Raw genomic sequence first — 25,650 nt, forward strand, 5'->3', positions numbered from 1 at the left:
AGAGGGCGGAGTCTGTAAGGCTTTGAAGGTCCAGGAATGTTGCACTTACATTCCAGACAATTCAAAACCTCTCGAAAAGTACATTCGAAACATTACTGAAATACATAATGAGATAGAAGATTTGACAAAGGTAACAGTGTGGGAAAAGGTAGGTCAAGGAATGGGTAAAGTTGGAGGTTGGTTTGCCAATCTGGGAAAGAATATCATTTGGTACATATTGAAACCTATCATCATAATAGTGATTAGTATAATCACTTTGTGGGGATTGGTGAAACTGTACAAATGGTATAGAGCAAACAGGTTACAAAGATCTATGCGAGAGCAGGGAAGGAAACTAGCTGCGATGCAGGAGAATCAGTACCGGAGTCTGAGGGCTCTAGAGGAGATGAAATGAGGGAAGATTGCAACGACTTCAGTTTGATACTCTGTACCTTAGAGAGGGTGTTGTGATGATGATGACTACTGTAAGTCATCAAAGGGGGGATTGAGAGAGCACAAATCTGAAAATGTAGAAGTGCACCATATTTACAAGCACGTAGTATTAGTTTAGTATGGAATATACAAGAGTGTCAACTTATATAGAGAAAATATATACATGAGTGTTTAATTAGAATAGAGATGCATATATAAGTGTGAAAAACTAATGTAGATGTTGTAGAAATGTTAAAATGATGTTGGAGTCACACGTTAGATGGCTAAGTGAAACGAAATGTAATTCTGCAAACCATGAAAATGTGTAGGCCACATGGCATTTCACAAGAAACGAAAGATGCTGCTACACTGTTAAGTGACTTGGATGCTAATGTCATTTTATTGCAAAGTATTATTAACCATGGAATTGAAATATGTTTTAAATAGATGTGTTACATTATAGTAATGTGTGTTAGTTAGAATACTGTTTAAACAAAGAAATTTAATGTGCATATTGCAGAGGCCCGTTTCATGTAATTCTAGTAGGCCTGAATAGATAAAGTCGCTACTTTGATCTGCATGAGCTCGTTAAGGAGAGGTCGCACAGAGCACGAACGATAGGTCTGTTCAAGATGTTTAATGACTTCTAGATATGGTAGAGGCCGGAATTTGGGGCCTACCGAGAGAGTGTCTGTTTGCAGGTGCAAGGGGGGCTTAAATCAGAAATAATGAATAGGCTCTTGTTCAGAGGCGCCAGGCACAGGTCTGTAGGAGTCTTCAGGAATTTTAGGGGGTACCGCCTGGTCGGAGAGAAGCCTGGGAAGCAAGGTCAACTTTAATGAAGAGTCCCGAGGAGCACCAGCACGGAATTTGCCGCTCGAAACTGCACCACGTGAGAGGCGTCTCAAGTGGCGTTCCTATTGGAAATGTGATTTTGTATTAGGGAAAGCACCCCGGGGTGGAGTTAGAGCAGATGATCTGAGGAACCTAAGAGAGCGGATGGTTAGGCAGATAGGGAACTGCAAGACTTCAACTTTGAGACAAAGACTAAGGGAAGTGTGTGCTCTTCTTTGGAAGTCACCACTGCTGACACCTTTTTAGGTAAAGATCTTGTTAAGTAGGGATGTCATTTAGTCTAGTGTAGGGACAGTATAACCTGAACTTTTCTTTTCTGTAAATGACGCATAAGCTACAGCTTGTGTCCATATTGGCAACTTTAATGCTCTTTGAATTTGTTTTAGTTATATCCTTTTGCCGACTAAGAGCATATAGGGAATTCTTGTTTGTATTGATTCCTGTATATCTTTTGAATCTCATTCTGAGATGCTTGTATCTCCAGATAGCTTTGGCTTTATAATAAACTTTTTAACCTTTTCCAGTGGTAAGTGGTTCTTTAGAGTGGTGTAAGTTCTTTCTTGATTAACCTAGTAGTGGATTGCCTTTTACTCAATGACAGGTACCAACGATTCAGTCGACTTGAGCTGGGATCTGGTAAGATAACAATAGACCAGAAATCCCGCGTTAACAATGGCGTTGTTGAAAGCTTAATTTGCTGTGTTTAATTCGGGGTTGAAAGCAATGTGGGAAAGAGCAGAGGAAGTGAGCAGGCAGGCACAGAAGCCAAACAGTTTGTGTAGCTGGCTTTAAAAGAGTGGCGGTAATGTCAGGGGGTCTCGAGGAGCCCCTGCAGGATGCGGTGACGGGGCTTATCACAGAGGCATTGAAAGGGTTGGCTCACACAAGTAGGCAGCCTGTCTGTCCTTTAGAAAGGCATGTGCGGGCAGACCTGGACTCTGTGAGGGCTCATGGAGGGGCTGGATGTATACACCAAGAGACTCACTGAGGTCATCAAAGGGTTGCCGCCAAAGTGATCGCGGGCGCTTAATGAGATGTGTACCTCTCGGGTGGGTGGAGAGGGCTGGTCTGTACTACTGCAGTCTGACTGGCGAGCGGCAGAAAGAAAATACTGCTTTTGTATGCGTTCGTTTGGAACGGCTTGACTTCCATGTTAATTTGTAGTGGGTAAGGCAGTGGCACTCGGAGCCCTGACTGGCGATATTGTGTGCATTTGGGTGGACCTGCGCCGGCTACCAGTCTTTGCACTGGTGGGGACGAGCTGCTCCTTTGACTGGTTTTCGAAGCACTAGTTCACAAGTGGGACTGTCGAACCTAATGTTTAGTATGTTTCGCAGTTGGTGTGCTTGTAGGACGAGATTCCTCGAGAAGACCTGGACATATGGAGGCTAAGAAGTGACGCAAGAGACTGCATGTTTTGCAGTCCTGTCAGCAAGATAATGCAGTCACAGATCCTGGGCCAAAAATAATACTTACGTTTTCGCTTTTAATATTGTATGCAGCGTTTTTATTTTTTACATACTAGAAAGTTGTTACTCTTCAAGAAACTGAGGATGCAAATTGCGTCGACACTTTTCAAATGACTAAATACAAATATAAAAAATACATTCATTCATATTGCTTCCTTGGCAGCCTCAGTAAAGAGGCCAGAGATTGAATGGGCCCAGATGCATGTATATTTCCCTCTTCTCCCTCAGGCAGCACATCATTGCAGAGCATGTCCTGCTGCTGCTGCTCACAATACCCACGCGCAGGTCACTGAGACGAGAACATCAAAGCGGCCGAAAGGGGAGAAAGGAGGGGTGAGTGCATGCCGAGGTGACAAGAAGGACTGGGCGAGAAGGGAGGGGGGAATGCCAGCAGGTAAAGTGATGGGGGGAGGATAGGGGAAACATTCGAGTGGTGCGCGCGCGCGCCCGCTGATCCGTGGCTTTTATAGAATTAAACAGAAAAGTAGTTGGACGGTGTAAATACATAAAATTAAAGCAGGATAGTCACGTACTGTGGAAAGGACAATGCCATGTGTCCAAAAATCGTGCATTTGGCCAATCGTGCACTGCACACAAAAATGTAAACGCACTGCTCAATTTGGAAGAAACCGATTTCAAACATTTGTAAAAGTGAAACATTTTCAGGAAAGAAAATAGACCTCTCCATCACAAAACTTTTAAAAACTAAAAGTACAAGCACAGGGTGGCTCCTTGTGTGAAACATATGCTCTGCGTGTGACCCCTGTCTCCTGAAACATGCATGCTGCACATGATGCGGCAGGGCCTGTCTCGACGTGTGTGAAACACGTGCTCTGCGTGTGACTCTGAGCCAATCGTGAGCTGCGTGGCGGTACCATGACTGACCTATCTCGAGTGAAATTACACCCGACCACTGTGCACTGTTGCAAAACTCTGCTGAGTTTATTTTTCAAAATTTTTTAAACCATATCAAAATGAAATTTCAATGATGTCAACATGACTTTTCAATTCAGTACATTGACCAAAACTGACATGATTTTAAACATTACAATTCTTTTAAAGCTCAGAAGAATACAGCGTGTGTAACACAGTATATCAACATGACATTATACAATGACATTATGCATTTAAGAAGCCCGATGCATTTCGAGCCCTATGAGGCTCTTCCTCCGGGGCCTGAAATCTGAACAAATGTAAAAAACACAGCGTTACATTTTGGGACCACTACTGAATTGGAGTAAAAAAATAATAAAATGAAATGAACGTGCTCAGTGTAATACACCACCACCTTCTCACCCTGTGGAATCGAATAAATCTTACCCTTTCCTTGAACCACTAGATAAAACGACCTATACGATGAAAAAAACGTTGCATGAACACTCACATTCCTGTGTTTAAAGCTCCACTCTGATAACAAAAACCACAACAACGTGGCAACTGGACTTACCCACTGGAAGACGCATAATCGCTAACGGTTCTACAAAGCAAAAAAGACCAAAATCAGAATTACCGGACTCCTTTCCAGTGAATTCAAGAAGAAACCAACATGACCCGAGTACTCCTAGCTGCATACCTTGATATTAACGCTGCTCCTCGCAAACATCTCTCGTGGCCATTGCCGAAAGTTCAAATGCTCCGTCGATTCCTTTCACATTAATCTCCGCGTAGTTTGTATGCTAGCCAATCAAAATCGCTCTACACCCTCTGACGTCACGACAACAACTAGAGCGGCCTGCTCTCACTGAGCACGGCAACACTTCCTGATTGAACTCATTACTAGTGACCACGTGGGGCTGTCTCTGCCAATCCGCTGCTCCTAATCTCGAAGCTACAATATAAACGCGATCGTGAAAGTGCAACGCATGCAAAATAAAATATGTGTAAATAAAAATGAAATGGTGTCTCATATTGTACAAAATATGTGCGAAAAATATGTATATAGAAAAAGCAAATATATGATGAACAATGCAAGTTTTATTTCAGAACAACCATCACTGCATAGCAAAGAACACATGGTACCTGGTATAGCGGTAATTTCTCTACAGAAAACATGAAAAATCTATCTTATCATTTAGCCCTTTGGGATCTTGAGTCCCCAGTTTTTTTATCCAAAAAGTTTCTCTCTGAAGCAGAGATCTGGTTAGATCTGTACCCTCAAAATTCTCAACTTTCTCTAGGACTGAAAACTGCAGTTGGGCTATGCTGTGCTTTGCCTCCTGCCAGTGTGCTGCCAAAGGGCTCTTGATGGTTTGGTTTCTAATGGTACTTTTATGTTCAGAAATTCTGATTTTTATTTTGCGCTCAGTTTTGCCCACATAAAGTTTCCCGCATGGGCACTTTATGTAGTAAATGAGGACACTAGAGTTACAGTCAGCATTGAAAAATAGAGGGATTGTTTTTCCTGTCTGTGGATGATGTATAGACATGCCTGTGATCACATTATTACAATGGACGCAGTTGCCGCATCTCTTCATGCCCTTATAGGACGACGTTTGTTTGTACCATGACTGAAACACACGTGTGTGCGACGCGTTTGGTCCCGGGGTGTAGCTTCCATTGGTGAACCAGGCAGAGAAACGTGGGCAAACCAGAAATATTTCCAGACTAAGTTTAAATATCAATGTAACACTCTGAAACGTGTATGTATGGATTAGAAATACATTGACAAGTTACGATGTTTTTATTTTAAATAGCATTTAATGTGTGTTATTATAGTTTATTTTTTCCACAGTGTATGTTCCGTTGTTTACCCATATTATTATAACAAGCCGCGAAAGTGAAAGTGATCGGACGGAGGCTAAGGGGAAAGCACGGGAAATAAAATAACAAGCATTGACCGCAAAGTGTCTTTGTGCTGCGAAAAGGATGCCCTTCCAGGACAAAACCTGCAACACACCTTTTGTGCTAGATAATAAATAAAACGCATCACTTCAGTTGCTTTATGCCGGCACAAAGATTTAGTAATCTGTGCCTTAGTCCTTAATTTGTGGCTGGAAGTGGAGCGCGCCACCAGTGCCACTCATTTTTAGCCAGCAGCCCTTTTGTCATCAGACTTTCACCTTGAGCAGGAAAGAGGAAATCAATAAATAGAGAAAGGGGGAAAGAAAGATAATAAAACAGTGGCACAAGATGAAAGACTGGGATGTAAAGGACCCACGAAACATAGGGTGACGGAAGAAAAAACAAGCAATGTCCTGAGCAAATGGTGGGGGCCTGAAGCAGTGGAGTGGGAGAGGTGAGGGGGGAGTCACGGGGAGATTAAGGGACAGAAGGCAAGCGGCCACGAAGTGCAGGCGGGGGGCAGGGAGTAGAGCCTTTGAAGAGCCAGAGTCAGTGAAGTAAATAATTAGGGGAGGAGAACTGGCAGGCTGATAGGCAGAAGGCTCAGGCAAGCTCGTGCACGAGGCGTGCACTTCCCAAAATCCGCTGGAGAGCCCTTGGCTTAAAGAATGGTTTGGCTGCATTAGGGCTCTTTTCCTATTCCTGCGGAATAGGAAAGGGGCGAGCCCCAAAAAGCCCCTCACAGGGAATGTAGAATTACCAGCAAAGGTCCAAACTAGTTAAGGGCAATGACACCAGGTTTGAACCTGTATGGTCCTTAAAGGCATTGGTAGAAAATTCTTATTCGGTTTCCTAAATAGACATCTTAGCAGCTGATAATTAATCGCACATCCTCACACATTCATAGGCAATGTCCATCACATCAGACTAACTGTGACTCTTTGACAAACATTCACCATGATGGGTCTTCCCTTGTGCACTAAATAGCTGATTCGGTTCTCTCAATATCTATGTATACTATTTGTGAAACTCTAAATTGGGATACACATAGACTAATTGATTTAGCTACCTAAAAGAGTTGCTACTTAATCAATACTGTAAAATTACTATATCTGCCTTAGTAAAATGTATTACTCCAATATATCGCTGTGGTTGTTTGAGGAGTCTTTTCAGAAGGAATACTTTTGTAAAATAGAGAAAAGGAAGACCAAGAAAGGTAAGTGTAGAGCCTTCTTGATTCAGCCATCCACTCTCTGACTCGTCTGCTAACTGACAAGGTTCCAACATTCCAAAACAAGCTCCCTTGGAATGTACAACTGGGGAATGTTACAGGGGGTGGAAAAAGGGGCATACCAAAGGGACAACATAGGTAACAATGCAGAGGAGAAATTACAAAAAATACATTTTGTTGCACAGCTTGATCTGGTGATTTGCTACTGGCTGCCTATCTAAAGGAGAAAAATTGAGTGCTCTGATAAAACAAAACCGCATATCACAAACAACGCACTTAAGTAGGCACTTACCTCTTTATCATAAACTACACACTAGTCTAACCACAAATAGCCTTAGGGCATTGCATTCAAGCGGAAAAAACTAAAAATCTTCAGTGATGGCCAAATAGCTGCCCTTTAACACAATACTAAAACATGTGCAAACAAAAGTGACTTTTTAATGAATACACAAACAAAAGTGATTTTCAATTTATACATAAGAAATGAACACACTGCTAGACAAATTCTAAACCACTTTAGAAAAAAGCAACACTTTTGCCTATCACACGCGAACACAGACTAAAATTAAATTCAGCCTGCTGTCATAACTCTCGAGATCGCTTTATCACACTGACAATATTTTGATCCAAGGTTCCATCTACAGCCTGCAAGTGCAACTATTTGAGACATTATATCCCATCAAACATGCCTACAAAACTCACATGATTGAAAAGTGAGGCCCCTTTTGTGCCTCAAAGTACTCATACCCTATTGACTACTGTAAGTAAAGACACATTATTCGAAAGACTCACCTCAAAGTGTATAGGCAAAGTCTGATGTTTCACAGCTTTAAGCCAATCCAAATTCTTGAATCACTCCAGATGATACAATAACAGCAGGAAATGCCTTCTGTGACTCAAAATACAAGCATCTCAGTCAACAACCACACAAATTAGACACAGACTATAAACAGGAAATAGTCGGAACACCGCAGCGTAAGCCATGTGTTGTACGTGTTCCGACATCGTAACCGTAACCATGCTTGCCTTAACGATGCATTAACCATGCATATGCGTGGTTAAGGCAGTGTGCGGTCTAGCTGCTGGCTGCAGCAGGGACGGAAGAGGGAAGACCTCGCCATGAAGAGAGCCGCAGTGAGGTAAGTGGGGCTGGGCTGGGTAGTTTTCCAGGCGGGGGGCGGGGGGTTGGTGGGTACTTTTTTGGGGCTGAGGGATCCTGGGTAGTTTTCTGGGCTGGGGAGTTTGGGGGTGTTTTCAGGGCTGGAGGTTTGGGGGTAGTTTACAGGGCCGGGGGAGGGTTTGGGTAATTTTCAGGGCTGGGGGAGGGTGGGGTCGTTTTTAGGTCTCGGCCTGAACCAGCGCATGCTCTGGTCTCGGCCGAGACATTTAAAAGTCGCTTTAAGAAGTGCTTCCAAAGCGGCAATCAGCTCACCCTCACGAGCACAAGCACGCGCGCGACGTGCACAGCACTTTTTTTCGCCGCACGCGTGCGCATAACTCAGGTTTTTTTTTTTCTTCATTTTGCGGCCCTGCCGCGTGGCCAATGCTTGTTTACGCTACTTGGGGCTTCATCAACTGTTGTGATATCGGGGTCAGAGCCCTTCCTGAAGCTATTACATCATCTAATGTGCTGCATTTAATTACTCGTGCCGTGGGGCACCGAGGGCACCTTGCTTCTGTAGAGCTTCACACAACGGAATACTTGCTCATGGTTCCCCTATACCTTTTTCCTCATGCCTTAAGCCGAGAACCATACCTAGGTCATCCGTGAGCTTTCTGTGAACCGAGAAGCATACCTGTGTCACCATGAGCGATGCAATGAAACGGAAATGAAAAGAAATGCATTATTTGTCTCTGTTGAAAGGTCAGTTTTAAAACGTAAAAGAGCGTGTTGGCCACTTACGACTTCTCTCACTTTAAATACGATGCTACGACTTCTTTCACTTTAAATACGATGCTACTTAAGGAACTTGCACGCATGGGTGTTAGGAATGTATAGAAAATTGAATTAATGTTTTTCTTTGTCTATGTAATTTAGTGTTACTACCACATATGAAATGTCTAACGTTTTTCTAAACTTTCTAATGCTTCCTGTTTATTTCATTTTATCATGTTGTCTCTATGGCAGTTAGAAATATACCCTTCACATGATATAACCACTGAACATGGTTCAGTATTTTTATAGGAGTTAATACTTATTTTCGGATGCTTTGTAGTACCTTCAAATAAGCAGCGATTTACCAAGAACTGCAAAATAGGTTTTTGTTCACCCAACACTACAGCTCCTAACTCATTCACTACTCTAAATAGGCTTTCAAGTAAATCCTTGCAGATCTTTCAAAAACATGGGATTTCACTGATTGTTGATACGTATAGAAGCTCTACACAGATACCGTTCATAAGACATTGGGGCTGATGCCAATTCAATCGAACATCTGGTTAGCTCTTCTGAACTAAGTTGCCGAGGATCATTTTGTCACCATGTGTACAGAGGTCCCCAATTAGGCGGAAGCTTTCTCTCAGGCGGCGTTTCTGAGGGGTTGGGGGGGCGCTTTAGCGTGGTGCACAGTGTCAGCATGCATAGCTGTGGGTGATCTTTTGTGTGTTCAAGCCAGGGTCATCGACTGTGTGCAGGATGGCCAGCGGAGGCTTAGCTTTTCGTCTTATACAGCGAAGTGAGTTGTTGTGAAGAAGGACATGTAGGCAGGCGGGTTCTTGGGACCTAATGGCCAGGGACTACCGGAAGACCCCCACCCCTCCGTTAACCAACATAACATAATTAACAGGACGTGAGAGAGCTTTCTTTGGAAGGCGGGGGACTTCGACCCCCCAGCCGTATTTATTAAAATATACAAAATAAATCAAAATTGAAATAAACAATATTACAATTACGCAGAAAATGTTACAATTGATATAAACAGGTATTCAGATGGCTAACCTTAACATATTTCTAGTACAAGGTATTTCCTATCCGAAACTAACATATCAATTCACATTATACATTAGTTACTTTTCTGCGTACCTATTTGGGCCTACGGCAAGGTCATAACTGGTGCCAGATCCTTATCACTAAACCACGCCCTCCTGAAGGAGTGCGCATGCGCAAGATGGCCCGTTTACCGTGGGGGAACATCCCCTCCCCGGTTACCCCCGTACGCCCTATTTAACCACGCCCTCCCTTAGAGGTGCGCGTGAGGGCCCGTTTACCGTGGGGGCACATCCCCTCCCCGGTTGCCCCCGTACGCCCAATTTAACCATGCCCTCCTGTAGAGGTGCGCGCGCGCAGGAGGGCCCGTTTACCGTGGGGGCACATCCCCTCCCCGGTTGCCCTCGTACGCCCAATTTAACCACACCCTCCCGTAGAGGTGCGCGTGCGCAGAGGGCCCGCTTACCGTGAGGGTACTTTGGTCCCCCGGTTACCCCGTACGCTCCATTAACTCCATTAAAGGGGGCCCTTGTATCTCTGCGCCGCTTACTGGCAACATTGTGCACGTGCGGTGGCCAAAGAGCCTAGAGAAAGCGTGACTGTCTCCCCCGCACCCATGTGCCCAACAGGCTGTACCTGCCCCTGGAGTTCTATGAGAGACCACTTGTCTTTCCCTTTGGGCGACCCCATTCGAGAATGGCGCCGCCCCCCTAAGGACCTTAAATTAACTGCTCACCTCCTGACCAAGGCATACTGATAAATACGACAAATGATGACCTGAAAACGGGAGAAAGTCCTAGGGAACAAAACGTATTATTCAGACACTTTGTAATACATAAACACTTGTAACCAAATTATGACAACTTTCATAACATCCAATAACAATCCTAAATACGACGAATGATGACCTTCAAACGGGAGAAAGTTCTAAGGAACAAAACTTATTAGTGAGCCCCCTTGTAATACTTAAACGCTTGTAATCCTAACACACAATAACAATCATCTGCTTTAAGGGATGGTGGGTGGGAAAATTAATTGCAGCCTCCTAGAGGCTGGACGGGGCAGGCCGTGGTGCGCAGGAGTCAAAGAGGCCGACTCCCGCGCTACACAGCCTTTTAACCCCTCGCAGGCGAAGCCGGATCTAACCGGCCTGGCCTTTGTTCCCTTTGTGGCCCGGAAGCGACACAATCACTTCCAGGTCACCAGGGAACCCGGGGCAAGTGGGGGCCGGCAGGCCTCGCCATTCGTGCGGCAGGGCCGATGTCGGCCCCGCCTTTCCATTCGCGGGCTCTGCTGCTTCTAGAGTCTGTGTTTTTTTGTTCTTTGCTGTGGCTGCCAAGAGCAAAAGCATGCAGATTCAGAATTGAAACAACTTATTAGATTTCAGGTTCCTTCCTAACCAGCAGATGCTGATGGCTGTTATGCAGCAAGTGTTATTGATATCGATCTGCTGCATTTTAAACGGAAAAGTTAAAATAACTGACTTTATACCGTTTTGAAGGTTACGTCTGCATTTTACAGTGCTGTTTATTTCCTTGTGATTTCCAATCCGGAGCGCAACATATTTGCCAAACCTAATCTGTTACTGCGAACGTGTTTTTAACTAGAAGTGTCCCAACTGGGTATTCGCACCAGAGGCATGTTTTACAAAATGTATTTTAAAAGTATGCTGTTATTCTCATACACGAGCACAGCAGATTTACTACTAATCCTTGATTTATATCATGTTTTATGACTAGGATTGCCACATTTGCGCACCTCTCAGAGTCCCACCAATTGGATAAGTATATATGAAAGAAATGTATCTTTAAAAACTGTTATTTCCGGTCGCTTTATACTTCCCAGACTTTGGTCTGTTTTTTGGTGTCCGATGTTAGTGCTTAGAAGCAGGCATTCTCGGTCCTGCATTATCCATGTTGCTCAGTCTTTCCACCAGGGAGGTCGAATGCTTCTTTCACACTCAGCAAGCCCCTTACCACCTCTTTGCTTCCTTAGTTCCCTTCCATTTCTGGTGCTTTGTAGCAGTTTAAAAAATCTTATAGTTTTTCATTGCTCTAATTGGTTTAATAATATGTTTCACTGTCCTAATTGCTGGATTTTTCTCACAGTAAAGTGTCACTCTTAGTTGCAAAAATCTCACTCATAATTCAGCTTAAATGATGAAAATGTCACACATAGCAAGATCTCGCTTTTGGGACCTTATAAGTATTTAGTTATGCAGCACAATATACTTGGTGCAACAATATCCAATGTTGCATGGCTAAAAACTTATAAGGACCCAAAGGCGAGACCTATTGGCTATGCCAATGCTTGTTTAATTGGGGGTTAGGGTATTTGGCCTAAGGGCAGTGGATGGCCTTAGAGTAGTTTTAGGGACAGCAGCTCGGGTCTGAAGGGGTCGAAGTAGTGTTTGTTAAAGGACAGGATTGTAGGCCTCAGGGCAGAGGGAGGGGAATGGGTAGTGTTTTGAAATAGGGGTTTGGGTTTTAGGCCTAAGGGCAATGTAAGTAGTTGGTGTAGTTTTAGGGATAGCACAAGGGGATGGTAGGGGGTCAGGGTCGTGTTTGTTAAGGCTTAGGGGGCACATAGGGAGTTTGTAGGTTAGGGGTGGGGGTCGCGACCTTAGCCACACATACCTCTTTACCATTCATGCCTTTACCACAACATTGTAAAGGTTTGTGTGGTAAAGGAATGCGTGGTTAAGACACAATCGTGGTTTAGGCTGCGTGTTAGAGGCAAGCATGGTTTAGCCATGCGAACCTCTTTCATACAACCACTATAAACACACCGCATACATTCCAAAACAAGCTCCCTTGGAATGTACAACTGGGGAATGTTACAGGGGGTGGAAAAAGGGGCATACCAAAGGGACAACATAGGTAACAATGCAGAGGAGAAATTACAAAAAATACATTTTGTTGCACAGCTTGATCTGGTGATTTGCTACTGGCTGCCTATCTAAAGGAGAAAAATTGAGTGCTCTGATAAAACAAAACCGCATATCACAAACAACGCACTTAAGTAGGCACTTACCTCTTTATCATAAACTACACACTAGTCTAACCACAAATAGCCTTAGGGCATTGCATTCAAGCGGAAAAAACTAAAAATCTTCAGTGATGGCCAAATAGCTGCCCTTTAACACAATACTAAAACATGTGCAAACAAAAGTGACTTTTTAATGAATACACAAACAAAAGTGATTTTCAATTTATACATAAGAAATGAACACACTGCTAGACAAATTCTAAACCACTTTAGAAAAAAGCAACACTTTTGCCTATCACACGCGAACACAGACTAAAATTAAATTCAGCCTGCTGTCATAACTCTCGAGATCGCTTTATCACACTGACAATATTTTGATCCAAGGTTCCATCTACAGCCTGCAAGTGCAACTATTTGAGACATTATATCCCATCAAACATGCCTACAAAACTCACATGATTGAAAAGTGAGGCCCCTTTTGTGCCTCAAAGTACTCATACCCTATTGACTACTGTAAGTAAAGACACATTATTCGAAAGACTCACCTCAAAGTGTATAGGCAAAGTCTGATGTTTCACAGCTTTAAGCCAATCCAAATTCTTGAATCACTCCAGATGATACAATAACAGCAGGAAATGCCTTCTGTGACTCAAAATACAAGCATCTCAGTCAACAACCACACAAATTAGACACAGACTATAAACAGGAAATAGTCGGAACACCGCAGCGTAAGCCATGTGTTGTACGTGTTCCGACATCGTAACCGTAACCATGCTTGCCTTAACGATGCATTAACCATGCATATGCGTGGTTAAGGCAGTGTGCGGTCTAGCTGCTGGCTGCAGCAGGGACGGAAGAGGGAAGACCTCGCCATGAAGAGAGCCGCAGTGAGGTAAGTGGGGCTGGGCTGGGTAGTTTTCCAGGCGGGGGGCGGGGGGTTGGTGGGTACTTTTTTGGGGCTGAGGGATCCTGGGTAGTTTTCTGGGCTGGGGAGTTTGGGGGTGTTTTCAGGGCTGGAGGTTTGGGGGTAGTTTACAGGGCCGGGGGAGGGTTTGGGTAATTTTCAGGGCTGGGGGAGGGTGGGGTCGTTTTTAGGTCTCGGCCTGAACCAGCGCATGCTCTGGTCTCGGCCGAGACATTTAAAAGTCGCTTTAAGAAGTGCTTCCAAAGCGGCAATCAGCTCACCCTCACGAGCACAAGCACGCGCGCGACGTGCACAGCACTTTTTTTCGCCGCACGCGTGCGCATAACTCAGGTTTTTTTTTTTCTTCATTTTGCGGCCCTGCCGCGTGGCCAATGCTTGTTTACGCTACTTGGGGCTTCATCAACTGTTGTGATATCGGGGTCAGAGCCCTTCCTGAAGCTATTACATCATCTAATGTGCTGCATTTAATTACTCGTGCCGTGGGGCACCGAGGGCACCTTGCTTCTGTAGAGCTTCACACAACGGAATACTTGCTCATGGTTCCCCTATACCTTTTTCCTCATGCCTTAAGCCGAGAACCATACCTAGGTCATCCGTGAGCTTTCTGTGAACCGAGAAGCATACCTGTGTCACCATGAGCGATGCAATGAAACGGAAATGAAAAGAAATGCATTATTTGTCTCTGTTGAAAGGTCAGTTTTAAAACGTAAAAGAGCGTGTTGGCCACTTACGACTTCTCTCACTTTAAATACGATGCTACGACTTCTTTCACTTTAAATACGATGCTACTTAAGGAACTTGCACGCATGGGTGTTAGGAATGTATAGAAAATTGAATTAATGTTTTTCTTTGTCTATGTAATTTAGTGTTACTACCACATATGAAATGTCTAACGTTTTTCTAAACTTTCTAATGCTTCCTGTTTATTTCATTTTATCATGTTGTCTCTATGGCAGTTAGAAATATACCCTTCACATGATATAACCACTGAACATGGTTCAGTATTTTTATAGGAGTTAATACTTATTTTCGGATGCTTTGTAGTACCTTCAAATAAGCAGCGATTTACCAAGAACTGCAAAATAGGTTTTTGTTCACCCAACACTACAGCTCCTAACTCATTCACTACTCTAAATAGGCTTTCAAGTAAATCCTTGCAGATCTTTCAAAAACATGGGATTTCACTGATTGTTGATACGTATAGAAGCTCTACACAGATACCGTTCATAAGACATTGGGGCTGATGCCAATTCAATCGAACATCTGGTTAGCTCTTCTGAACTAAGTTGCCGAGGATCATTTTGTCACCATGTGTACAGAGGTCCCCAATTAGGCGGAAGCTTTCTCTCAGGCGGCGTTTCTGAGGGGTTGGGGGGGCGCTTTAGCGTGGTGCACAGTGTCAGCATGCATAGCTGTGGGTGATCTTTTGTGTGTTCAAGCCAGGGTCATCGACTGTGTGCAGGATGGCCAGCGGAGGCTTAGCTTTTCGTCTTATACAGCGAAGTGAGTTGTTGTGAAGAAGGACATGTAGGCAGGCGGGTTCTTGGGACCTAATGGCCAGGGACTACCGGAAGACCCCCACCCCTCCGTTAACCAACATAACATAATTAACAGGACGTGAGAGAGCTTTCTTTGGAAGGCGGGGGACTTCGACCCCCCAGCCGTATTTATTAAAATATACAAAATAAATCAAAATTGAAATAAACAATATTACAATTACGCAGAAAATGTTACAATTGATATAAACAGGTATTCAGATGGCTAACCTTAACATATTTCTAGTACAAGGTATTTCCTATCCGAAACTAACATATCAATTCACATTATACATTAGTTACTTTTCTGCGTACCTATTTGGGCCTACGGCAAGGTCATAACTGGTGCCAGATCCTTATCACTAAACCACGCCCTCCTGAAGGAGTGCGCATGCGCAAGATGGCCCGTTTACCGTGGGGGAACATCCCCTCCCCGGTTACCCCCGTACGCCCTATTTAACCACGCCCTCCCTTAGAGGTGCGCGTGAGGGCCCGTTTACCGTGGGGGCACATCCCCTCCCCGGTTGCCCCCGTACGCCCAATTTAACCATGCCCTCCTGTAGAGGTGCGCGCGCGCAGGAGGGCCCGTTTACCGTGGGGGCACATCCCCTCCCCGGTTGCCCTCGTACGCCCAATTTAACCACACCCTCCCGTAGAGGTGCGCGTGCGCAGAGGGCCCGCTTACCGTGAGGGTACTTTGGTCCCCCGGTTACCCCGTACGCTCCATTAACTCCATTAAAGGGGGCCCTTGTATCTCTGCGCCGCTTACTGGCAACATTGTGCACGTGCGGTGGCCAAAGAGCCTAGAGAAAGCGTGACTGTCTCCCCCGCACCCATGTGCCCAACAGGCTGTACCTGCCCCTGGAGTTCTATGAGAGACCACTTGTCTTTCCCTTTGGGCGACCCCATTCGAGAATGGCGCCGCCCCCCTAAGGACCTTAAATTAACTGCTCACCTCCTGACCAAGGCATACTGATAAATACGACAAATGATGACCTGAAAACGGGAGAAAGTCCTAGGGAACAAAACGTATTATTCAGACACTTTGTAATACATAAACACTTGTAACCAAATTATGACAACTTTCATAACATCCAATAACAATCCTAAATACGACGAATGATGACCTTCAAACGGGAGAAAGTTCTAAGGAACAAAACTTATTAGTGAGCCCCCTTGTAATACTTAAACGCTTGTAATCCTAACACACAATAACAATCATCTGCTTTAAGGGATGGTGGGTGGGAAAATTAATTGCAGCCTCCTAGAGGCTGGACGGGGCAGGCCGTGGTGCGCAGGAGTCAAAGAGGCCGACTCCCGCGCTACACAGCCTTTTAACCCCTCGCAGGCGAAGCCGGATCTAACCGGCCTGGCCTTTGTTCCCTTTGTGGCCCGGAAGCGACACAATCACTTCCAGGTCACCAGGGAACCCGGGGCAAGTGGGGGCCGGCAGGCCTCGCCATTCGTGCGGCAGGGCCGATGTCGGCCCCGCCTTTCCATTCGCGGGCTCTGCTGCTTCTAGAGTCTGTGTTTTTTTGTTCTTTGCTGTGGCTGCCAAGAGCAAAAGCATGCAGATTCAGAATTGAAACAACTTATTAGATTTCAGGTTCCTTCCTAACCAGCAGATGCTGATGGCTGTTATGCAGCAAGTGTTATTGATATCGATCTGCTGCATTTTAAACGGAAAAGTTAAAATAACTGACTTTATACCGTTTTGAAGGTTACGTCTGCATTTTACAGTGCTGTTTATTTCCTTGTGATTTCCAATCCGGAGCGCAACATATTTGCCAAACCTAATCTGTTACTGCGAACGTGTTTTTAACTAGAAGTGTCCCAACTGGGTATTCGCACCAGAGGCATGTTTTACAAAATGTATTTTAAAAGTATGCTGTTATTCTCATACACGAGCACAGCAGATTTACTACTAATCCTTGATTTATATCATGTTTTATGACTAGGATTGCCACATTTGCGCACCTCTCAGAGTCCCACCAATTGGATAAGTATATATGAAAGAAATGTATCTTTAAAAACTGTTATTTCCGGTCGCTTTATACTTCCCAGACTTTGGTCTGTTTTTTGGTGTCCGATGTTAGTGCTTAGAAGCAGGCATTCTCGGTCCTGCATTATCCATGTTGCTCAGTCTTTCCACCAGGGAGGTCGAATGCTTCTTTCACACTCAGCAAGCCCCTTACCACCTCTTTGCTTCCTTAGTTCCCTTCCATTTCTGGTGCTTTGTAGCAGTTTAAAAAATCTTATAGTTTTTCATTGCTCTAATTGGTTTAATAATATGTTTCACTGTCCTAATTGCTGGATTTTTCTCACAGTAAAGTGTCACTCTTAGTTGCAAAAATCTCACTCATAATTCAGCTTAAATGATGAAAATGTCACACATAGCAAGATCTCGCTTTTGGGACCTTATAAGTATTTAGTTATGCAGCACAATATACTTGGTGCAACAATATCCAATGTTGCATGGCTAAAAACTTATAAGGACCCAAAGGCGAGACCTATTGGCTATGCCAATGCTTGTTTAATTGGGGGTTAGGGTATTTGGCCTAAGGGCAGTGGATGGCCTTAGAGTAGTTTTAGGGACAGCAGCTCGGGTCTGAAGGGGTCGAAGTAGTGTTTGTTAAAGGACAGGATTGTAGGCCTCAGGGCAGAGGGAGGGGAATGGGTAGTGTTTTGAAATAGGGGTTTGGGTTTTAGGCCTAAGGGCAATGTAAGTAGTTGGTGTAGTTTTAGGGATAGCACAAGGGGATGGTAGGGGGTCAGGGTCGTGTTTGTTAAGGCTTAGGGGGCACATAGGGAGTTTGTAGGTTAGGGGTGGGGGTCGCGACCTTAGCCACACATACCTCTTTACCATTCATGCCTTTACCACAACATTGTAAAGGTTTGTGTGGTAAAGGAATGCGTGGTTAAGACACAATCGTGGTTTAGGCTGCGTGTTAGAGGCAAGCATGGTTTAGCCATGCGAACCTCTTTCATACAACCACTATAAACACACCGCATACTATGCAGTCAAACCCTAAGGTTCTTCTGTATAAAACCATTCGAAACTTGGCCATCAAACTACCCTCTCTAGTTAAAGGGAGGAATAGATCTTCCTCCTTCTCTACAAACAGCAAAAGCAGATGTGAATTCAGAAATCTTAGCCACTGTTTTAAGTTTCTACCCAAAATGAGGAGAGCTGACAATCATGGAGAGCACTGTGGGATGTGGCACTCAGTAGGATGGCGGGAATGCTAACCATGGCCCACCATCACTCTTGCGTCTGTCCTGGATTTCTCAGGGTGACACAGGGGGTGGGCGTGGCCCCAACAACAAAAGGTGTGATGAGATGGGTCTCAACCTCTTGTTCCTGCCCTCCTTGGTGCAAACACCGCTGCCTCCCATCTTTGGTGGAAAGAAGACTTGCAGCCCTATTCAGTGGCACTGCGGGCAGGATTGATGTTCTTCCTACCACACATATTAGGTAGGGGTTAAGTTGACAGGAAGATTATATATAACTTATGTGTCAACAGGTGTGTTGTTGGGGTTATAACGCAGTTTGTTGTTTGTCTCTAGTTTGCTTCTTTTGTTGGTTATCGTATCATTTTGTCTTTTGTCATATTGGGGCAGAGTGAATTTGTGGTAGTCAAAAACTCTTAGGGTCCCCTTCGCATCTCACAGGGAATTTAGACACAGTATGCCAGTGTCATGGTAACCTCAAAGATGTGCTTTCAGCAATTGTTACAGGATCTCCAATTATACGGGTGTGGGGGGTTGGATTTTGTCCATGGCCTTAACTCATCTTTTGGGTACTCGCCCTGCTCCTTCAGGGCCTGGGCCCTCTAGGGGTAGGAGGGTGGGGTCAGAAGGGCTCTCCGGCAGATGTTTCAGTCCTATAGGCAGGGTTGCTTTAGGGTGACCGGGCCTATAGCATGATTTCTTTAAGTTCTTCAAGCTTAGTCCTTGTAAGCTCTGGGGGGAGCCCTTAGAAGGTCAGAGGTGCCAGTGGGACAGGGTTAAAGGGCAAACCATGATCTCACAGAATATTTTGATTCAGTGGGTGGTATTGGGTGATAGGTGACTCGAAGTCTAGTGTACTCTGGAAAATTGTGTTAGCATCATGTAAAAAGGACTGATGTGTTGTGTTTAGTGCAAATATGTTTACACATTTCTGCTTACCATATAAATCTGGCTCGAAATGGAGATATCCCGATTCAAAAACACGACTTCTGGCCTGTGGCTGCCATTGCATGGTAAGTTAGCTTGGGAGAGAGGATTCACTTAAAGTTTAGGCTGAGGGCATCGGCATGTCCCATGTTACACGGACCCCAAGAATATCCATGCCTGATTCAGAAAGCCTTTTCTGTGAGCAGCTGAGCCTAACTTGTAAATGTATTTGTATTTATATAGCGCACTTCTACCCAGAGGTCTCGTAGAGCTGTATTCATACCGCTGCGGAACCCTTCCTGGCTTGCCTGTGAAATGTCCACTCCTGGGCACCCCCAAAGTGAAGCCAGGCATCCAAGCGCTGCTGGGGCCGTTGTGGAGATTAAGCAAGCTATTGCCCAGAGTCACAGAGTGGGACCCATGATTAGACTAGGCACCGATGCGAGAATTATCAGGTCCGAGGAAATCGAGTCCAAGAGCCGCCGAGGCGGGAATTGAACCCTGGTCCCGGGCCAGACCTCTGCATCAGGGTCTGCCGCTCTAACCATTGAGCCACGCTTAGCCACTTAAGGTTATATACAGTTTAATGAGTGCTAAGATGTGCTTATGCATGGAACAAAAGGTTTTGTGATTGACAAAGCTTTTTTCCAGGGAGAGCTGTCTGTTCAGTTATGAACCATCTCGAAAGCAGCAGTCTAATACATACCTATTGGTTTTCGTTCACTGGACTTTTTTTAATGAAAATACGTCTCCTGGTATGTGATGTCATTTTAGGAGTGGTCAGTTCTGTAAGAGCTGAAAATGGGTTTCCTTATCTTGATTACTCCCAGATTTATGACTGACCTAAGTATTGATTCAATTATGTGACTTTCACTTGTCACCTCTCTTTATGAAAATACATAAGGCGTTATGCATAGGATCATTTGATGACATTGTCTGAACTACTATCGATTATCATAAGAGCTAAGGTACATTTTAAGTTCTGTGGGTTCATTTTTGTGGAATTATTGGAACAATAGAGAGAAGCAATGGGACCAGAACTTCGAGCTATTGCCTATGGACTTAATAGCACCTTGCCTAGCATACTGCCATTGCTCATGTTTTTATAGCACAGTTGCTACCACTTCATGCCCATGCTCCACCAAGCAATAACATTAATTCTGTGATCGTCAAGGTGTAAAGTACTACATGCACAGAAAAAGTATTCTTTCAAGAGACTACCTTATAAATTTGCTGAACGTCGGAGCTCTAAGAAAAGGGAGAGTCCTACGAACTCAACAAGGGAAAAAACAAAGTGAATCATATTTATTAATCAAATCTTCACTTCAAAGATTAGCATGGATGAAGCATCTTTTGAGAAGTCTCATACAGAGCAGTTTTCACATCTGATGGGATCCCAGTCACCACAACTGATAACAACCAAACCAAAGGCAGTCTAAGATACAGAAACAGGCACATAACATTCAAAAACTCAATTCAAATTACACCAAACAATATAGAGTCCAACATACCCAGAGCACTTCCGGAAAGACATGAGCCAACAAAGATTCAAAACTCAATAATGACATCTTCCTACAAATTGAAACCCAACTTTCAGATACAATTGTTGGCCCTAGGAAGTGTCTTTGCATAATTGCAGATCGGCCTCAGCTCACCCATTTGCAGTCAGATTCTCGATCCCGAATTGGCTTAGACATGATGATGCTTACTAGAACCTGACTTAACATCCACTCTCAACCATTCATTGATCTTCTTTTACTATCAGAATATTCCATATTCAGAATGAACAGAGCAGATAGAATTGGGGGGGTTGCCACTCTTTTTCACATCGAAAGGCTTATAGCAAAATTATTTAGGAGCTAACATTTCAAGATTTTAAATGCCTCATAACTGAAGTTAGGACTAACTTCACACCTCAATCATTTGAAACGTCATTTATAACAGTCTGGGTCAGAATAATATCTTTTCAGAGGAGTTTATGCACCACATCCTCTCCAAAGATCTGGAAAATCCATACATATTCTACTTGGAATTTCAAAATGTACTGGGTTGACAACACCAATGATGCAACCACCAACATTTTGGCAAACAATAGCAACCATGCAACCAACGCCAATGATGCAGCAAATCATAGCTGGTCTAAAAGGGTTGGACCTGTAATTGTGTTGGGGTTAGTTGTATGGTGAGACACTATGCCATGTTGTATGATACTATGGCATGTCAGCATTGATTGCTCATGGCAGTGTGGTTGACTGACTGGGGATTGTATTGTGATATGTATTGGAAAAACAACTATTTTAAAATTATATCTTGAGTAACCAGTTAACCCAAACGCAGGCGGTGTCTGCAGTCTCTTTGGTGATGTGGTAAATTAGTCAATTAAGTCATTTATGCTAAAGACCACCACTGATTTATCGAGCTTAGATCAGAACCAATCACATACAGTGGTACAGTGGTATAAGTAACATCAAAAATAGTAACACTGGTTAATTGCAGCGCATTGAGTAATCTGGTAATCTTCTCTGGGGGGGGAGGGGGGAATCTGGAGAAAGATCGGTTTATCAGCTCAGATTGAAGATTGGCAGGGGGGTGTGAAGGCCATAGGGTAGCACTTCAGCTTCCAACCATCTGCTAGATAGTGAGGCCTTTAGCATTTCTAGATGTATTTTTTATTTGAAGATTTATATAGCACGAACTCGGCCCGAAGGTATTGGAGAGCTTTACATGAGCACCAGTTACATTACATTATTTAATGTTGATTAGGCAGCGGGAGATTAAGTGATTTTCCCAGAATCACAAAATGCGGAGCCGACGCAGAAGCTCGAATCCGGTTCCCCAGCTCCAAAGTCGGCAGCTCTGACCATAATGCCACATCCTCTCCCTTTTTTTAACCTCTGGAAACTGATCAGACATTCAAACAGAAACCTTGCAACATTTTAGTTAAGGAAGAGTTCACATTTTCTTTCCACTTCTCTGGAGAGGCAGTTTGATTTGCTTTTCATGAAATAAAGTGCCAACTAACACAACTAAAAAAAAGATTTTTAAAAGGAAAGCGAAGGATTGGAACCTGTAATTTCAAAACCAGTCTCCAAGGGTTCCTGGCGACTGGGTAAATGCCCATGGAATAAGAGGCCAGTGTCGCCTTGCTACCACAACAGTGTCCTTCCTAGTTAAATGTGTGTAAGGTAAACAAACGTGTTCATGTTAATTCACTTTGTCATGAAAACGCCTCGCGCTAAAGATGGCAAAGATTAGAAGGCAATGGGCTTATGCAAGATCAAAGGAATACATGTTTACTTACAAAACCGCAGCCCATGTTACGAGAGCACTCAGCAAACAGAAACACGAACAAATTAATCGAAGGAGGTTATCTCAGACCCTACGGGGACATTCCGCAGACCCCTCTCCCGCCCATCAAGTGTGTCCTTTGTAAAGAGACGAGAGCTGGAAATCTAAAGTAAGATGTCTGCAACAAGCAGCGTTCAACTCTAGCACCGGCAGATTCACCGTCGGTCACGGCAAAACGCGGGCGAACCAAACTTCCTCTTCAACAACACTGGGCAGGAGAAGGATGATGTTTATTTTCCCATTGCATTCTGGTACTCGTAGTCCTGCTTTTATAATGGCACCAGCAGGGCTACAGAAGTTGAACTTGGATTAGATACGTTTTACTCTAGGTTCAGATGGATTAAATCAATTGGGCTGACACTCCTGAAAACGAACATTCCAGTAAGCCCATGACTGGTGAGTTGTGATCCAGTGACATACAGGTATCTCTTAACCATATACAAGAACTAAATACAAAAAGTGATGTCCAGTTTCGAAGGCTAACATGATGTAAGGTTTAGAGAAGTCCTGTCATACTTCCCAGATCCATGTTTGACTATCTGTTCCAGTCACACCGTACATTCATAAAAGCTGTTACTCTCACATGGAGGCACCTGGGAAACCTAGAGACAAAAGTGGGGTGCATTTTTGCGTTTGTCTGTTTTTTACCCCTGTCCTTATTTGTCCTTTACTTAAAGGCCAGGCAATGAAAAAAGCGGAGTGATAACATGAAATGACGACTAATATTCGTTGAGTTAAATTCTGTTGGTAATAAACCATGGGGCCGTGAAAATGTGCACTCCTAAATGTCATCCAGCTGTGAGCGTTCCAGCTGGTCAGGTCCTATTTGTCAGCCAACAAAACTAAGCATGCTGGGAGTTGTAGTTCATATATTACTTTAATTGGTATAGGCTTGCAAATATATGCATGCTCAGTGTAGGTGGCTGGAAACCCCAGACTGTATGAAAGCCAATCTCATTAAATGGAAAGCTGAAGTTATGTGCAACCAGGAAAGGGACTTTGGGTTAAGAAGAAGAGCGGTTACATGAAAGTATTGAAGAGCCAGTGTGCAGGTTAAGGCAGGAAGGTTCTCCCAGGTTCAGCCAACAGATACGCTGTCAGCGTTAGTAAAAATAACGGTGAGCAATGGAGTAAACAGATGGTCTCTTTATCTGAAAACGCAGGGTGGCACTCAATATTCGAACAGGTGCAACATAGACATTTAGGGCTGGCTTTAGTGCTGGTGGTACCTGGTGCGACAATGTTTGTTGGTGCCCCATCCGGGGTGGAGGTGGTGACCACCTCCACCACGGATTCCCTCACCCCCATCTTTTAACAGTGCCCCTCAAGTCTCCATAACCACTCACTTTCAGATGTATTTAATTAGTTATATAGTGTCACTCATACCAGTGTTGGGTATCAGAGCACTTTGCATCACACGCACATTACACAGAGACAATCAATCATAAGTGTGTAAATCAGTGTATATGAATGTTACATATGCCAATGGACTATAAGTGTAGGAGTGACATCATCCATACTGGTAGACAGTGTAGTTTAAGAGTGCTTGATCTGGAGAAGCACCAACTCAGAATTGAAAACAGAGCCCAATAATTGACTTTGTTCTGCATTCTGTCCATCAATTGTTCTTTTTGCATTTGTCACCCCTAGTGGGACGGGTATGCCCTGATGTCGGTCCTGTGCTCTCCATGCCACTGGAGTCAAGCTATCCTGGCTGAGGAGGGCTGAATGCCCGAAACCGGACCTAGGATGCTTGTTTCCAGTCCTGAGAGGACCTGGCTTAGCAGTTCGGGCTGGACTGTTCCCATTGGGCGCAGGGCCAAGACTGATTTGCATATGGCTGGGTCCAAACTGAAACGGCGAGCAAAAACTGATGTATTGAGGCCCAGATCTCTGTACTGGGGTGAATGTATGACATTGTTCTGCGTTCTGTCCATCAATTGTTCTTTTTGAAAGAGTTGGGGGTTCTCTTTAATAATAAGAATCGATTTCTACCCAAATGAACCCTTTTTACAACATTAATCTATGATATAGTCTATACTTTGCAGTGAGCATGTAGCTCTATGATGAGAGTTAATAATTCACTGTTCTATTTCAGAATTTTAACTTATAAACTGCAAGTAACAAAAAGATATCTCTTAGAAAAGTAGTAACCCACTGACCTATTTACATTATATGCGCTTTGTGATCTGCATGGTACACGTTCATTGCAGCAGGTTGTGCTATTTTATGATCAATCAATCAGAGTACTTGTAAAGCGCGCTACTTACCCATGAGGGTCTCAGGGCGCTGAGGGGAGGGGGTGCTGCTACTGCTCGAAAAGCCAGGTCTTGAGGAGTCTTCTGAAGGTGAGTAGGTCTAGGGTCTGCCGTAGGTGGTTAGGTAGGGTGTTCCAGTTCTTGGCGGCGAGGTAGGAGAAGGATTTGCCGCCGGAGGTGGTTCACTGGATGCGGGGGACAGAGGCGAGGGCGAGGCCGGCGGAGCGGAGTTGGCGGGTGGGGGTGTAGAAGCTGAGTCTGCTGTTCAGGTATGCTGGGCCGGTGTTGTGGAGTGCTTTGTGTGCGTGGGTGATCAGTCAAAACCTTAACTTAACAAAAATCAGAACTCTCTTCAGGAAGAACATTGATCACCGGAGTTATCTTGCTGTTTTTATTGTTACCTGGAAATTGCTGGTAACACGGAATGCTGCAGCAGGTGCTTTTAAAACCAAAATAAACTTGCAAACTCAGCGTCTCCTGAAGTCAGCACCCGGTGCGGTGGCACAGGTCGCACTGCTATGGAGCCGGGCTTACAGATTTTGGATGGCACAGCACCTTGTATGCCCATCTTGAGCATAGTTACTTAGAATGTGGCTTGGCTGCCCTAAATTATATTAATGCATTAGGTAACAGCTACTTTTCAATATGTGGCAAAACAAAGGCTCAACACAAATAGCAGATCTCTGAGTGACAGGGGTAAGACTTTCAGGATGGTGACAATTATCACATAAGTGCTAATCAGAACCTACATATTCACTCACTCAC

The 25,650-nt window shown here is 44.2% G+C and overlaps 1 protein-coding gene across 5 annotated transcripts in view; it reads right to left on the reverse strand.

Moving 5' to 3' along the window:
* LOC144762467 (adhesion G protein-coupled receptor F5-like) overlaps positions 1–25,650 on the reverse strand; it is an 805,746-nt gene that overhangs the window by 651,254 nt on the left and 128,842 nt on the right. The window contains exon 1 of one of the 5 annotated variants that reach the window (XM_078647679.1): positions 22,581–22,709. The exons of the other annotated variants lie outside the window; for them this stretch is intronic. The gene's annotated coding sequence lies outside the window, so the exon portion shown is untranslated. Of the gene's footprint in view, positions 1–22,580; positions 22,710–25,650 lie in introns of those variants that run through there. 5 annotated transcript variants of the gene reach the window in all.

Source organism: Lissotriton helveticus, chromosome 6 (assembly GCF_964261635.1).
Source record: "Lissotriton helveticus chromosome 6, aLisHel1.1, whole genome shotgun sequence".
Taxonomy (NCBI): Eukaryota; Metazoa; Chordata; class Amphibia; order Caudata; family Salamandridae; genus Lissotriton; species Lissotriton helveticus.